The sequence below is a fragment of the Amblyomma americanum genome, chromosome 1 (genome assembly GCF_052857255.1).
Source record: "Amblyomma americanum isolate KBUSLIRL-KWMA chromosome 1, ASM5285725v1, whole genome shotgun sequence".
NCBI classification, from domain to species: Eukaryota; Metazoa; Arthropoda; class Arachnida; order Ixodida; family Ixodidae; genus Amblyomma; species Amblyomma americanum.
This window is the reverse complement of record NC_135497.1, coordinates 331303061-331316813: the sequence shown is the minus strand read 5'-3', so window position 1 is coordinate 331316813 and position 13753 is coordinate 331303061. Positions and strand designations below refer to the sequence as shown.

The window sequence follows — 13753 nt, the reverse complement described above, 5'->3', positions numbered from 1 at the left end:
GCTTTTTTTCTCGCAGTCGTGCGCGATTCTTCAATCATCAGACAACCGCTGAGCCTGGAACCATCAGAGTAGAGTAGCGACAGTGCTGGCCGAAGTGTTATCCGTCTACTGTCGCCATCAGTCCCAGTTCAAGCGCTGCTATAGCCCTCTCATCCGTTAAACGGTTATTCGCTAAAACAAAGACATTACAATACTCACGTTATGGCGAGAAATGTCTCGACAGCCATGAAGGAGTTCAACTGGACAGTAAGCAAGAAGTCCTCTTGTACCCGACGCAGGACGCGAATCATATTAGCTGAACGGAAGTGAAAAATCCTAAATATGCAACTATTTAATGTCATCTGAGTCACTGCTGAGGTCTGCTGACTGGACTACCCGCGCTTGATTTTGCATTAATTCTGGCATACTTTTGACCAAATTAAATCGTAGCTGTCGTCTTAAGTTCATGCTGGGGTACCGTTGTTTGTACATGAGTTTCGACGTCCCGAAGCTCCGCGTGAGCTATGAGAAGCTCTATAGTAAAGGACTCCGGATTAATTTCGACTGCTTGGGGGACTTCTACGTATGCGTTTAGCGCACAGCACACGATCGACCTTTGCATTTCGTCTTTGTCGAAATGAGGCCGGGATTCGGTTCCACGTCGCTGGACTCGGCAGCCAGACGCCACATCCACCGAGCCAATACGGCAGGTAATATCAGGTACAGGGTATCTTCATACGCTGCATTAGCCGCGTTCAGTGAGTACCAGATAGAGTCCGGTTGCGTCTAAAGGATGACCACCAGCCTAGCCCTGTTTAATGGTTGCCGGTGCGCCTAATCATAGTCAACGGCGATTGGGTTATCTCTGTTCACACTAACCTGAGTACGCTATTTAAACAATACCATTACCTACCAGGATTCCGACGCCCCCTCCTGTTTTTCTTCCCTTTAGGTTTCGCGCCAGCACCCTGAAGCGTCCTTGATACTCACAGCTGGCGTGAAGGTCTCGAAGCTTGTGGCTGTGTCCCAGCACCACCCACGTGGCCGAGAAGACCCGCACGCCGTGGATGAATCCGAGCTTGTTTGAGTAGTCTCCCCAGTTGGGCATCTCCATCAGCTTCTTAAAGGCCCTCCGCAGGGAGACAGACAGCACGGCTTCGTGCACGAAGCCTGCGAAAAGGCGCCAGCGATGTTCACAGCTGCGACAGAGGCAAAGCGATCGGACATCACCGCGTTGCCGAATCACAGAACGCGTCGTCAGGTTTGCAGGAAGCTGTTCACTTATTTTTGTCTGCCAACCTTGTAAAAGTACTTTCCTTGAGGCTTCAACGCTCTGATAGAGCCCCAGGCGGTTCTTTGTGGCCGGATACGATATTACCTTTTACACAAGCACCGAAAGTTTCCTTTTTACGCTTGGATGCCTCTATTGTCCGCCTTACTTTCTTCCATTTACTTTTTTTATCAAAATAATTCGTGCTGTACAACTATGCTTTGTACATTAAAGCAATAATTCAAGTTGACGAATGCGCCTATGAGTGCACTGCCGACTGCAGTCGATGCGGCACTGGCTATCGGGATTACAAAATAACTTTCAGGAGAGAAGGAGCGCCTTAGGACCCCACCCCACCAACCCCGCACACACACTCACTATGTGTGCGTGTGCTTGCCTTCGTAAGCGCGTGCGTGGAGTTTGCAGATACTGCGCTAGCGACTGGAGAGCGAATGAACTCGACAAGACTGTCTACTTCGCCTTGTTGATATACATAGTTTCACAGGAATGAATTGCGCGCCAGAAACAGTTAATGTTGGAAGACAAACACGCGCGCATGTTGTGTTCTTATTTGAATGTCCTGTTTTTGTCGCGCCATTCGTTTGAGCGAAGACACACGACCGAAAAACTTTCTTACCTGCGAAGGCGTTGTATTTCGGCAACTTGTCGTCTTCTGCCGCCACCACCGTCGTATAGATGTTTTATGCACTTCCGAAGCGGACCAAATCCGTCCACAGCACAAATATGTACCTGCAAAAAGTGCGTAAAACAGAAGTGTCTTAGGCTGTGCGTACAGGCAGCGCAACATACGAAGAGCCCAAAACCACCAAGAGGCGAGTTACAAAAACTGGTTAGACGACTCGCATTCCCACAACAGCGACATAGGAAGGACAACAAAACAGGGTGTTGAAAATTTTGAGTCGACGGCAGTTTACCGTAGTGACAAGAGAGGATATCTATGTGCCCACAAAACGTTTTGGAACGCCGAAATCGCAGAAAACTTGGATTACCTCGCTACGTACTGGCACAACCATACAGGCATCGATGCATGTCTCGCAAGAAAGTGCGGAGAACATTCATCAATTAGTGGCTACGCGCATAGACGGCTCAGGAATTAAGCTTTGTTGTAATGTTCGTCTTCCGGACACTACTTGTGGGCACCGGCACATTTTGGCTGCAATTGCAGAGACGTTGACCAGAGGAAGGGCACGTTGATATGAGAGGAATGCACTCGCATATTAACTCGTAATTGCTGCTGCCTGCAGTACCAGTCAGACGTGGTTTAGTGGTCGAGCCTTTTTAGAATAGGTTGCTCGAGGGCAGACTGCGAAACTGGCGTAATAGAAGCAATGCGCTCAATCACAGCGTCATAAATGGGTCTAGAGTGAGCTGAAAGCAATCGGTAGTTGAGGGAGAGAAAGGAAATACATACACGCTGTGTGGAATGCACGCGCACACAACTAGGAAAAGTAAAAACGATTGTATTTGCCAAAAAGAGAAAGATTTAAATAAATAAATAAATAATACCTCCAGAACTGCAGCGTTAAGTTTTCGTCCGGGAGGGGTTCCGGGCGGCGGAGCATCGGAGAAATGAAACGTCGGCGATTTACGTCGAGGGGCGAGTAGGATACTGGGGGCGAAGCGTAGATGAGCCAGAAGTGACACTAGGCAAGGGCGCCGCTCGGAATCGTAGCGGAACGTGTGCACGGCATCCCCAGAACGAAGGAATCGCTGGCGGCAAAGACGTGCGACATAGCCCGGAAGCCCGCAAGCGTCCACGTTGGCCGATTGTCGTCGGTACGCCAAGGGTTCGTAGGGTGTCGGCGCGGTCGACGGAACGCGGCTTGTCGCGGTGGCATGGACGCCGGTGGAGCATAAAAGGCCGGGCTGCTACGGTAAGCGGCAGGGGTGGGCGACCGCCGTGTACAGCTGACTGCTTCAGCATAGGAGAGCGGTGCTGCCACAGGTGGGAGTGGGCGGCTGGATAGCAAAACTGCAGCGAACTGTTCCTGAATAGCACGGCGGATAGTGAGCATGAGGGATGCTGCCCGGTCGGGAGTAGGGCAGAGGAGGTCTAGAATGTGATGTAGCAGAGAAAGCTGGCGAGCGACTTCTTCGCGGACGAAGTCTTTGACGTGCTGGGACTGCTCAGAAGACAAGCCACCAAGGGCCAAGACATCGAGACCCTCTGCAGACGCGCCGGACTGCCGCGTAGTTACACGTTGTTTCGGAGTTCGTCGTAACTTTGGCACAGCTGGATGACTTAGCGACGGAGCTGGAGTTCTTCGCCAGGAGCATCTGAAATGCGTAATCGGCGATCCCTTTAAGGATGTGGTTGATTTTATCAGTTACCGTCATGGACGGGTTGACACGCTTCCATAATCAACGATATCTTCGATATAACTAGTGAATGCCTTTGGCGGTAGCTGAGCTAGAGCACGAAGACGTTGCTCGGCGCGAATTTTCCGCATGGCGGGGCGGCCGAAAACGTCGGCGAAGGTCGTCTTAAAGGAGGACCAAGTGCGAAAGTCGGCTTCATAGTTGCGAAACCGTAGGTTGGCAACGTCCGTGAGGTAGAAAAGGACGTTTCTCAGTTTAACGAAATCGTCCCAGAGATTGCAACTGCTGACGCGCTCGTAATAGGACAGCCGATCGTGGACGTCCTGGTCGTCGGTGCCACTAAAGAGTGGTCACGCTGGCGCGGCAAGCCGGAACAGAGCAAGGTGGTAGGGATGGGCTGCGATGGTTAGCTTGGACCTTGTGGCATGGTGGTTAGGACGAGAAGCGTTCCGCTTTGAAGTTCCAGGATGAAGAGCGGGACGGGAACCGAGACACACCCACGAAGGATAAAGGTGTTTATTAGAAGCGCAGGTCGGTGGGCGTTAGTCGAACAGCGACGCGATGGACACAATTGTTGTTGCTGTTGTTGTTGTTGTTGTTGTTGTTGTTGTTGTTGTTGTTGTTGTTGTTGTTGTTGTTGTTGTTGTTGTTGTTGTTGTTGTTGTCGTCGTCGTCGTTGTCGTTGTCGTCGTCGTCGTCGTCGTCGTTGTTGTTGTTGTTGTTGTTGTTGTTGTTGTTGTTGTTGCTGTTGTTGTTGTTGTTGTTGTTGTTGTTGTTGTTGTTGTTGTTGTTGTTGTTGTTGTTGTTGTTGTTGTTGTTGTTGTTGTTGTTGTTGTTGTTGTTGTTGTTGTTGTTAGCCTATCAAAAGATGGCACATACCCACACTGGGGGATTGGACACACAGGCATCACTCGAAATCGCAGCTGCCCTTCGTCTACCTCTTCGCTGCGCTGCTTGAACTGCTGCCGTCGGTCCCATTAAAAATTAAATAAATAAATAAAAATAAATAAATCAACGTCTCAAGGTGCACATATTCCTCATTACTTACACAATCAGGGTTTGGTGTTGGTCCAACTTGACTGGCTGGTCAATCTTGCACCACGGAGCCTTGAGATTAACCTTGAGATCACCCACTACTGCTTTGAAGAAATGGAGATGCCTTTTGTAATAGTTGGTGGTATGAGAAGCAGTACCTCGGTTTCAGCATGTTAATACTGTAAGGTCAGCTGAATTATAGCAAAAGGAGGAGCATTACAACAGCACCACGGTACTGGTGTCGTCTTTGTTTGATTTGGTCTCACATGCTACGAGGCCTGTGGTGGAAGCTGCTGGAACACACGCGCAAGTGATTCCTCGCACCTCGGGGTGTACTTACAGCGATCAATGATGACTTGCACGTCTTCTTGCTGACACACGCAAGGTATGCAAGCGCTGTACTTGAGTAGCGGGACTATGGTTGTGATATAGTTGGTTGCCAGTTCGAAGACACTGCCGACATACTATTACAACTGAGATGAAAGAAGCAAAGAACAGAAGGAACTCGTAAATTAAGCGGCCATAAAAAACGAACACACACAAAAAACTAACAAAACAGAGCAGAAGAGTAGCATTAAAATTTGTCTGTGAGGCGCCGACATAAAAACATTGAAAACCTCAGCGCTCTCAAACACGATAAAATTCGCCCTTCTAATTATGTAACCCTCCAACTGAAGCTCTGAAACAGCCCAGAGATGCAGTGGCATGAACTCTAGCGGTTATGGCCCACTTATCCCTTTAACGACTGATGCTAGATCCACCGTTAGAGAACACGAACACTTTGAGGGGGCAACAATGAAGGCTTGTATTGTTAACGTACAACATCCGACTGTCGTCAATCGAAAGCCGTTGATTTTCAAAAGCATTCATGCACATGTTTTGAATGCACGAATGCCGTACTCTTTTAGGACGTGCATGACTTGACAGTGTTATCTTTGTTTCAGTTCTTGCGTTCTTTGCCACCATCCTCTCCGTAAGAGTTTCGGTTCCGTCGAGCGCTGCAAGTCGTGCAAATGCGATCAGCATCGTACTGATGTTTTCCGTAGTGCAGTGTATACCGCGAAGGAAGCACGCGCCACATGCGTCCAATTTCTGCGGCGCCAACTGCTGGCACTCACTTAGAGTTTGTGGTGCTTGATGAACTTCTCGGCGGCCGTCATCAGCTTGGGAGGCATTGGGAAGGCGTCGTGGTACAGGTGTACCTTGCAGTACCTGCTTTGGAAGAGACCCTCTTGATGCCGGATGCCGAGGCACTCGTCGTACTGGCCGTACATCGCGATACGTTTAAGGGTTATGCCAGCTTGAGGCTTGCCCATGGCGACCACCACTGCGCCAGAAGAAAATGCGATGGTGATGTCAGAGAGCTGCAATGCACTGCGTCAACTGTTGTTCACTCGCTGACAGAGATCCGTTCCGAACACTTATGGTCAGAAAAGACGATGCGAAGACTGGGTATATTTTAATCTTTTTAATAAACCGTCTCCCAGCGTGCGCTGGTCAGTTATAGCTAATGTTAAGAAATAGTCTGAACAGTTTATCGCTTTTCTCTTGTTGTCTTTGCCGAGAGGTGCATTGTGGTATACACTGTTGGCAAGCAGCTGTTCATGACGGAACCTGGCCCTAATCGCTGCTGCATGATCAATTAAGTCCACTGTAGTCATTAAAAATTGACTGTAGACAATAAATTCAACAAAGGATTGGAGTAAGTATTCTAGTTGATGTGATTAATGGGTCATTTCTGCAAGTCGACCACGGGGCCTAGTACAGTTTCAAAAAATGAAAATAGTGCGAGTGTATTTTCGCTAGTCCCAGCTCTGAGTTCCGTTATTAGCTACAGAAATCTTAGCGAGCCGTAGCTGTATAAGACACCTGTCACGACATCGCAACAATAAATACAGTATTATCAGGAAGAATCGAGCTTAGCAATTGCCCGTATTTTTTTCTTATCGCCTTTTCCGTACGTATTATCATGGTGATTAAAGAATTTGACAACTTGAAAAACTTATTCGATCACCATACATAGAGAAGTTTTCACAGGTTCACTTCATCAATGCACGTTGCGCTGGCTCTGGTAGGCGAGAATTGCTTTGATTTGCTCTCTTAGCCTTTTGCAAGCTATGAGTTAGGTAGGGAGTGATCTGGCGCGTCTGGGATTGTGTTCATGATTCATTATCCATGATACATCATTGCCGAGTCATGACTGGGAAACACCGCCTGCTGCGGACCGCAATCTTTGTTGTCATCTTCGTTATGCAAAAAGGCGCCTGTCCGCTCCGCGTCACAGCGCACTCTCTATGGATGCTTCTGTCGGACACAGAGATGGGCATCCTCACGAGGGCATCCTCACCCTCACCTCATGAGGATTTTACTCGGTGAGGTGAGGGTGAGGGAGGGCGGCCGGATGAAAATACGTGAGGACGAGGGTGAGGGAGGAAGGACATGGTGAGGTGAGTGCGAGGGAGGGAAGACATCAGGAGGTGAGGGTGAGGGAGGGCAGAATTCACTATTCGAGTGCGAGGGTGGTGGCCCTAAACGTACTCCGGGCTAACGCTTTCGCATGTGCCGTCTGTTATGAATTCCCGTTTTAAAACTCTACTTAGTAGGGTGTAGATCCCGGGGAAGACGTAGTTTCTGCACTCTGGAGGTACACCAGGTGAACACAAAACTCGGGTTCAGCACACCTTCTCCGTCGTCATGATGTACTACACCACCGAAAAATGTGGTCTTCTAGCTCAGAAAGCTTTTTTTTAAAATATTGTAAAAGATTCGGTGAAACACCCTGTATAGTGCGACAAGTGGCCACTGGCCGGGCCGTGCGGGTGGCTGCCAGTACGACGGGATCCATGGTACCGCAGTCAACTTTTTTATTATCATCCCCGTCTCTGTCGGATGATCAGAGTGAAAAGTAAAACACGTAAAAATTATACCTAGTCATCATCATCAGCCTTACTACACCCACTGCAGGGCAAAGGCCTCTCCCATGTCTCTCCAATTAACCCTATCCTTTGCCAGCTGCATCCACCCTTTGCCTGCAAACTTCTTAATCTCATCCGCCCCCCTAACCTTCTGCCGCCCCCTGCTCCGCTTACTTTCTCTTGGAATCCACTCCGTTGCCCTTAAGGACCAGCGGTTATCTTGCCTTCGCATTACATGCCTGCCCAAGCCCATTTCTTTCTCTTGATTTCGACTAGGATGTCATTAACCCACGTTTGTTCCCGCACCCACTCTGCCCGCTTCCGGTCTCTTAACGTTACGCCTATCATTTTTCTTTCCATGGCTCGCTGCGTTGTTCGTAACTTAAGCTGAACACTTTTCGTTACCCTCCACGTTTCTGCCCCGTAGGTGAGTACCGGTAAGATAAAGCTGTTGTACACTTTCCTCTTGAGAAAAATTGGTAAACTGCCACTCATGATCTGCGAGAATTTGTCATATGCGCTCCACCCCATTCCTATCCTTTTAGTTATCTTCCTCTCATGATCCATATCAGCTGTCACTACCTGCCCTAAGTAGACGTATTTCGTCACAACTTCTAGGTTCTCGCTACCAATTGTGAACTGTTGTTCCCTTGCTAGGCTGTTGAACATTACCTTGGTTTTCTGCATGTTAATTTTTAGGCCCATCGATCTGCTCTGCCTGTCTAACTCATTGATCACGATTTGCAGTTCACCTCCTGAGTGACTCAGCAAGGCAATGTCATCAGCGAATCGCAGATTATTTAGGTATTCTCCATTTATTCTTATTCCCAATTGTTCCCAATTCAGGCCTCGAAATACCTCCTGTAAACATGCGGTGAACAGCATTGGCGAGATCGTGTCTCCTTGCCTGACGCCCTTCCTTATTGGAATTTTATTGCTGACTTTATGGAGGACTATAGTAGCTGTGCAGTTGCTATATATATCTTCCAGTATTTTGACATAAGGCTCTTCTACCACCTGATTACGCAATGCCTGTATGACTGCTGAGGTTTCCACTGAGTCGAATGCTTTCTCGTAATCAATGAAAGCTATATATAGAGGTTGGTTATATTCTGCGCATTTCTCTATCACCTGATTGATAGTGTGAATATGATCTATTGTGGAATATCCTTTACGAAAGCCTGCCTGATCATTTGGTTGATTAAAGTCTAACGTTGCCCTGACTCTATTAGCGATTACCTTAGTAAATACTTTGTAGGCAACGGATAGTAAGCTGATCAGCCTGTAATTTTTCAAGTCCTTGGCGTCTCCCTTCTTATGAAGTAAGATAATGTTTGCATTCTTCCAAGCTTCTGGTACAGTCGAGGTCATAAGGCATTGCGTATACAGGGTGGCTAGTTTTTCTAGCACGATGTCCCCTCCATCCTTCAACAGATCTACTGTTACCTGATCCTCCCCAGCTGCTTTTCCCCTTTTCATTGCTTCTAAGACTTTCTTTACTTCATCTTTCGTTACAGGCGGGATGACGCATTGCTGTGCACTGCTGTCTTTCTCATTAACGCTCTGATTACATTGGCTACTGTACAGGTCTGTGTAGAACTCTTCGGCTAGGTTAACTATCTTATCCATATTGATAATGACATTGCCCTGCTTGTCTCTTAATGCATACATCTGGGTTTTACCTATGCCTAGTTTCCTCTTCACTGTTTTTAGGCTACCTCCATTCTTTATAGCATACTCGATTCTCTCCATATTAAACTTCCTTATGTCAGCTACCTTGCGCTTATTTATAAACTTTGATAGCTCCGTTAGTTCTATTCTATCGGTAGGGTTATATGCCCTCATGTTTTGGCGCTTCTTAATCAGATCTTTCGTCACCTGATATAGCTTCCCGGTATGCTTTCGAACTGTTTTACCGCCTACTTCTACTGCGCACTCCGTAATGATGGCTGTCAGATTATCGTGCATTGAATGAACATCAATATCATCTTCCTCAGTTAAAGCCGAATATCTGTTTTGCAGCGCTATCCTAAACTCCTGTGCTTTCCCTGTTACGGCTAACTGGTTAATGGTCTTCTTCTTCACTAGCTTCTTCCGTTCCCTCTTCAAGTCTAAGCTAATTCTATACCTTACCATTCTGTGGTCGCTACAACGTACCTTTCCGAGGATGGCCACATCCTGAATGATGCCAGGTTTAGCGCATAGTATGAAGTCGATTTCATTTTTAATCTCACCATTGGGGCTCTTCCAGGTCCACTTCTTGTTTTCTCGTTTGCGGAAGAAGGTATTCATGATCCGTAAATTATTTCTATCCGCGAATTCGACTAATAACTCTCCCCTGCTATTTCTAGAGTCTATCCCATAGTCACCTACCGCGTGGTCGTCAGCCTGCTTCTTGCCCACCTTCGCATTGAAGTCGCCCATCAGTACAGTGCACTGCGATTTTACTTTATTCATTGCCGATTCTACGTCCTCATAGAGACTTTCAACGGTCTGGTCATCATGGCTGGATGTGGGTGCGTAGGCCTGCACCACTTTCAGCTTGTGCCTCCTATTCAGCCTAAATACTATAGCTGCTACCCTCTCGTTAATACTGTAGAACTCCTCTACGTTGCCAGCTATATCCTTATTAATGACAAATCCCACACCTAGTTCTCGCCTGTCCTCTAACCCGCGAGAGCACAGTATGTGTCCGTCCTTTAGTACTGTATACGCCTCACCTGTCCTCCTAACTTCGCTCAGCCCTATCACATCCCATTTAATTCCCGCTAGTTCCTCAAACAGCACTGCTAGGCTAGCCTCTCTAGCTAAAGTTCTAGCGTTAAACGTTGCCAGGTTCAGATTCCAATGGCGGCCTGTCCGGAGCCAGAGATTCTTAGCACCCTCCGCTGCGTCACAGGTCTGACCGCCGCCGTGGTCAGTTGCTCTGCAGCCGCTGGGGACTGAGGTCCGAGGGTTAATTGGTTTGATCATAGAAGGTTGTGGCCAAGTATACTACACCAGGGTGGCCAAATCCTGCTCTGGTGAGAGCGTGCGTTGTCGGTTCTGGTTACCGAGATCAGGCCGCCCTCCAGGCCTGGTTATGTGATTCCATCGACACGCGGATTTTTTTTATTTTAAACCCGGTGGAGAATTGCGCAGCACCAGGATTTGAACCCCGGTACTCTTGCACGCGAGGCGGATGTTCTACCTCTACGCCATCGCTACCTAGTAAGGTAGTAATTATACCTAGTAAGGTTGTTGAATTCCCAAGTTCTGGGCCTTCGTTGCGGGAACGAAGTCAGATTTTATCGCAGTTAGGTTTTACAGTATAGGCTGCAGCGAATAATAATTGGTTTTTGGGGAAAGGAAATGGCGCAGTATCTGTCTCATATATCGTTGGACACCTGAACCGCGCCGTAAGGGAAGGGATAAGAGAGAGTGTGAAAGAAGAAAGGAAGAATTAGGTGCCGTAGTGGAGGGCTCCGGAGTAATTTCGACCACCTGGGGATCTTTAACGTGCACTGACATCGCACAGCACACGGGCGCCTTAGCGTTTTTCCTCCATAAAAACGTACCCGCCGCGGTCGGGTTCGAACCCGGGAACTCCGGATAAAAAAAAAATGCTTTTGCGACATTCCACTGTCGAATCAAAGCCTGTTGGCGGCGTTGGTGTAGAATTTTTTTTTTCACGCTGTGAGTAGTCAGTACAGTCATATCTTCTTTCTATGTGCTATTTTTTCTGGAAATGTGGCATGGGAAAGGGGTGCCGCAGTGTGGTGGGCAAGGGCGACCACAGTAGCCTTACCCTAAAAATAAAGCAGCACCTTAACAACCTTAGTCTGAATGTCGCTCGCTCCGCCTTGCATTGTACGATGTGCTAAAAGAAGTTGTACTGCTCTCCGAATAACATCAACATCTCTAGGTTTAACTCTGTCCCTGGTAAGAGCTGTAACCGCGTAATCGCGCGCCTAATTTTATGAACTAAATGTCTAGCAGACATTGTAGGTAATTGGCACTCAGTGTTTGAGTATGGCATAGACGTGCAAGCAAAAATATCACGGGCGGTTCCGCTTGGGGTTAATAATGAATTATCGTGCGCTAGCATTGTTAGTCCTATTTCGCATGGTTTATCCTGAATTTCTATGCTGTTGCTTGGAAGAACATGCTTACTTTGGTGGATATGTCATATGATGTAAGGTTGCTTGTTATTGCATCATTTTAGACTTGTACTGCGGTAGAATTGGTCATTACTTACAATCACAGATACCTGGGAGTCCTGACTTCGCTCCAGACGCTGAGGTACAGAGGTTAAGCTACGTGCCACTGCCCTGCGATGGCAGGTATTGCCAGAACTGGGGCTTGTGATACCTATGTTCTTCCTGGGGAATCTTTCGCGACTAATCATTAAATTGAACTGCCACGATGGGTCGTTTGCTCACAATCCGATGGGCAGCTTGTGATGACGTCACAACGTCACGTGACCAAGGTGGCCCACGTGATAGAAGCAGGTTTCGGACAGACAACCACTTTTCGGCGGATTGGAAGTAATATAGCACTAAAATGGACACCACAGGAATCTTTTACTCCAGACTCGGGGAGTTAGTAATTACTATTATTCAGCCCAAATGCTGCAGTTTAGCGAGCCGTCTGATTTTCAAGTAGCCTCAGTAATGTTTTATTTTAAGTGACCGCTTAAGGGCCTCACTGCAGCGGAAAGCCGACACCGCACCAGGGGAAGACAGTAAAGAAATAAAAAAATTTGAACTGAGGGAGCGGGATCCGAACTCGCGGCGGCACTAAAAAATCAGTTACGCCTTCGCCACGGATTTTCTTTAAGTATGACATTTATAAGATTGAAAATAAGTTCTATTTACATTAACTAAATTATTTACAAAGCTTTTAGGATACGCCACGAAACACGTCGCAAAAAGACAGCAACAGAGCAGTAGACGCGAGGTATAGGCTGAGCGCATCACCAAGAAGGATTGCCACTCCGATTTTAAGTCGGTAGGTTTATACATTTCCCTAATTTGAACAATCAGTTGGGAGAAGTCCTAACATCATGCCTGTATGAACTGCCAAGCTCTCGTGCTGTGCTTGCAATGCAATGTCGTCGTCTTCGTCAGATAGCCGCGTTCACGAGAGTAGTTGTTGAAAGTGCCAGTCTCTCACACTGTAGGTAGGTAGGTAGGCCTCAAACAATGCTGGCACATACCCACTGCGGGGAAGTGGCCAAGATACAGGCGGTTATATGCTGGATACAGGAAAGTTTTGACGGGAATAGGAGTGGTAATAGCATGTAGGCTGATAGATTGGAAGACGCAAGGACAGGGGTCCTTAGTCCTTGTTTCTTTAAAGAAATTTTGCACCGGACAGCGCACACTCCTGTCACTTCTTCCAAACAAAGAAGCGCCAATGGAGAGAACAACCGCGGACGACACAGGCAAACCCAGTTGATGAAATGGAATTTGCAAAAGAGGCTTCCTCAAATGAGCGAATTGGTGGCAGAACAGCAGAAAGTGATCTATTTTCTCAGGTTCGGCACAAAAAGGGCGCAATGGGAAACCGCCAGGCCAGATCTGTGAAGGTAGAAATTTAGAAGGGAAACCCGACAACGCGAACGCGTGAATGAGACCTCTAGTCTGCGCGAGCGCCAAACTTCTACTCCAAGGATGCAGAAGATGCTGATATTCGGGAGATGATGCAAGAGCTGAGGCAGCAAGTTCCTGAAATATTGTGTAGTAGCGAAACATCACCGCAGCTGTAAATGCACAGGTTGGCAGGACAGCAATAATTGGGCCGCCGAGAGAGGCCTTGCTAAGGAATCTGCAACCTCATTTAAGTGAAAGCCCATATGACCTGTTACCCAAATCAACCTTACCGAATTTAGGTGGAGCGGAATCAGGAACTTAAGGAGGGAGGAGCAGCAATTTTTTTGAAGTGAGGGTGAGGGCGAAGGAGGGCCAGCAAATTTTTAGAAGTTGGGGTGAGGGCGACGGAGGGCAAGCAAATTTTTTCGAAGTGAGGGTGAGGGCGAGGGAGGGCCAGCAAATTTTTCGAAGTGAGGGTGAGGGCGAAAGAGGGCCAGCAAATTTTTCGAAGTGAGGGTTAGGGTGGTGGTGGTGGTAGTGGTTTTATTAAAAATAATAGTAAAAAGGAAGGAAAAGATTTTTGCTAGCCCGGCATCTGCCATCGATACTGAAGCACCTGTGCTGGGGCAGCGGAAATAAAG

The 13753-nt window shown here is 47.7% G+C and overlaps 1 pseudogene; it reads right to left on the bottom strand.

Moving 5' to 3' along the window:
• The window catches only part of LOC144120886 (nose resistant to fluoxetine protein 6-like), a 28619-nt pseudogene that overhangs the window by 5118 nt on the left and 9748 nt on the right, over positions 1-13753 (bottom strand).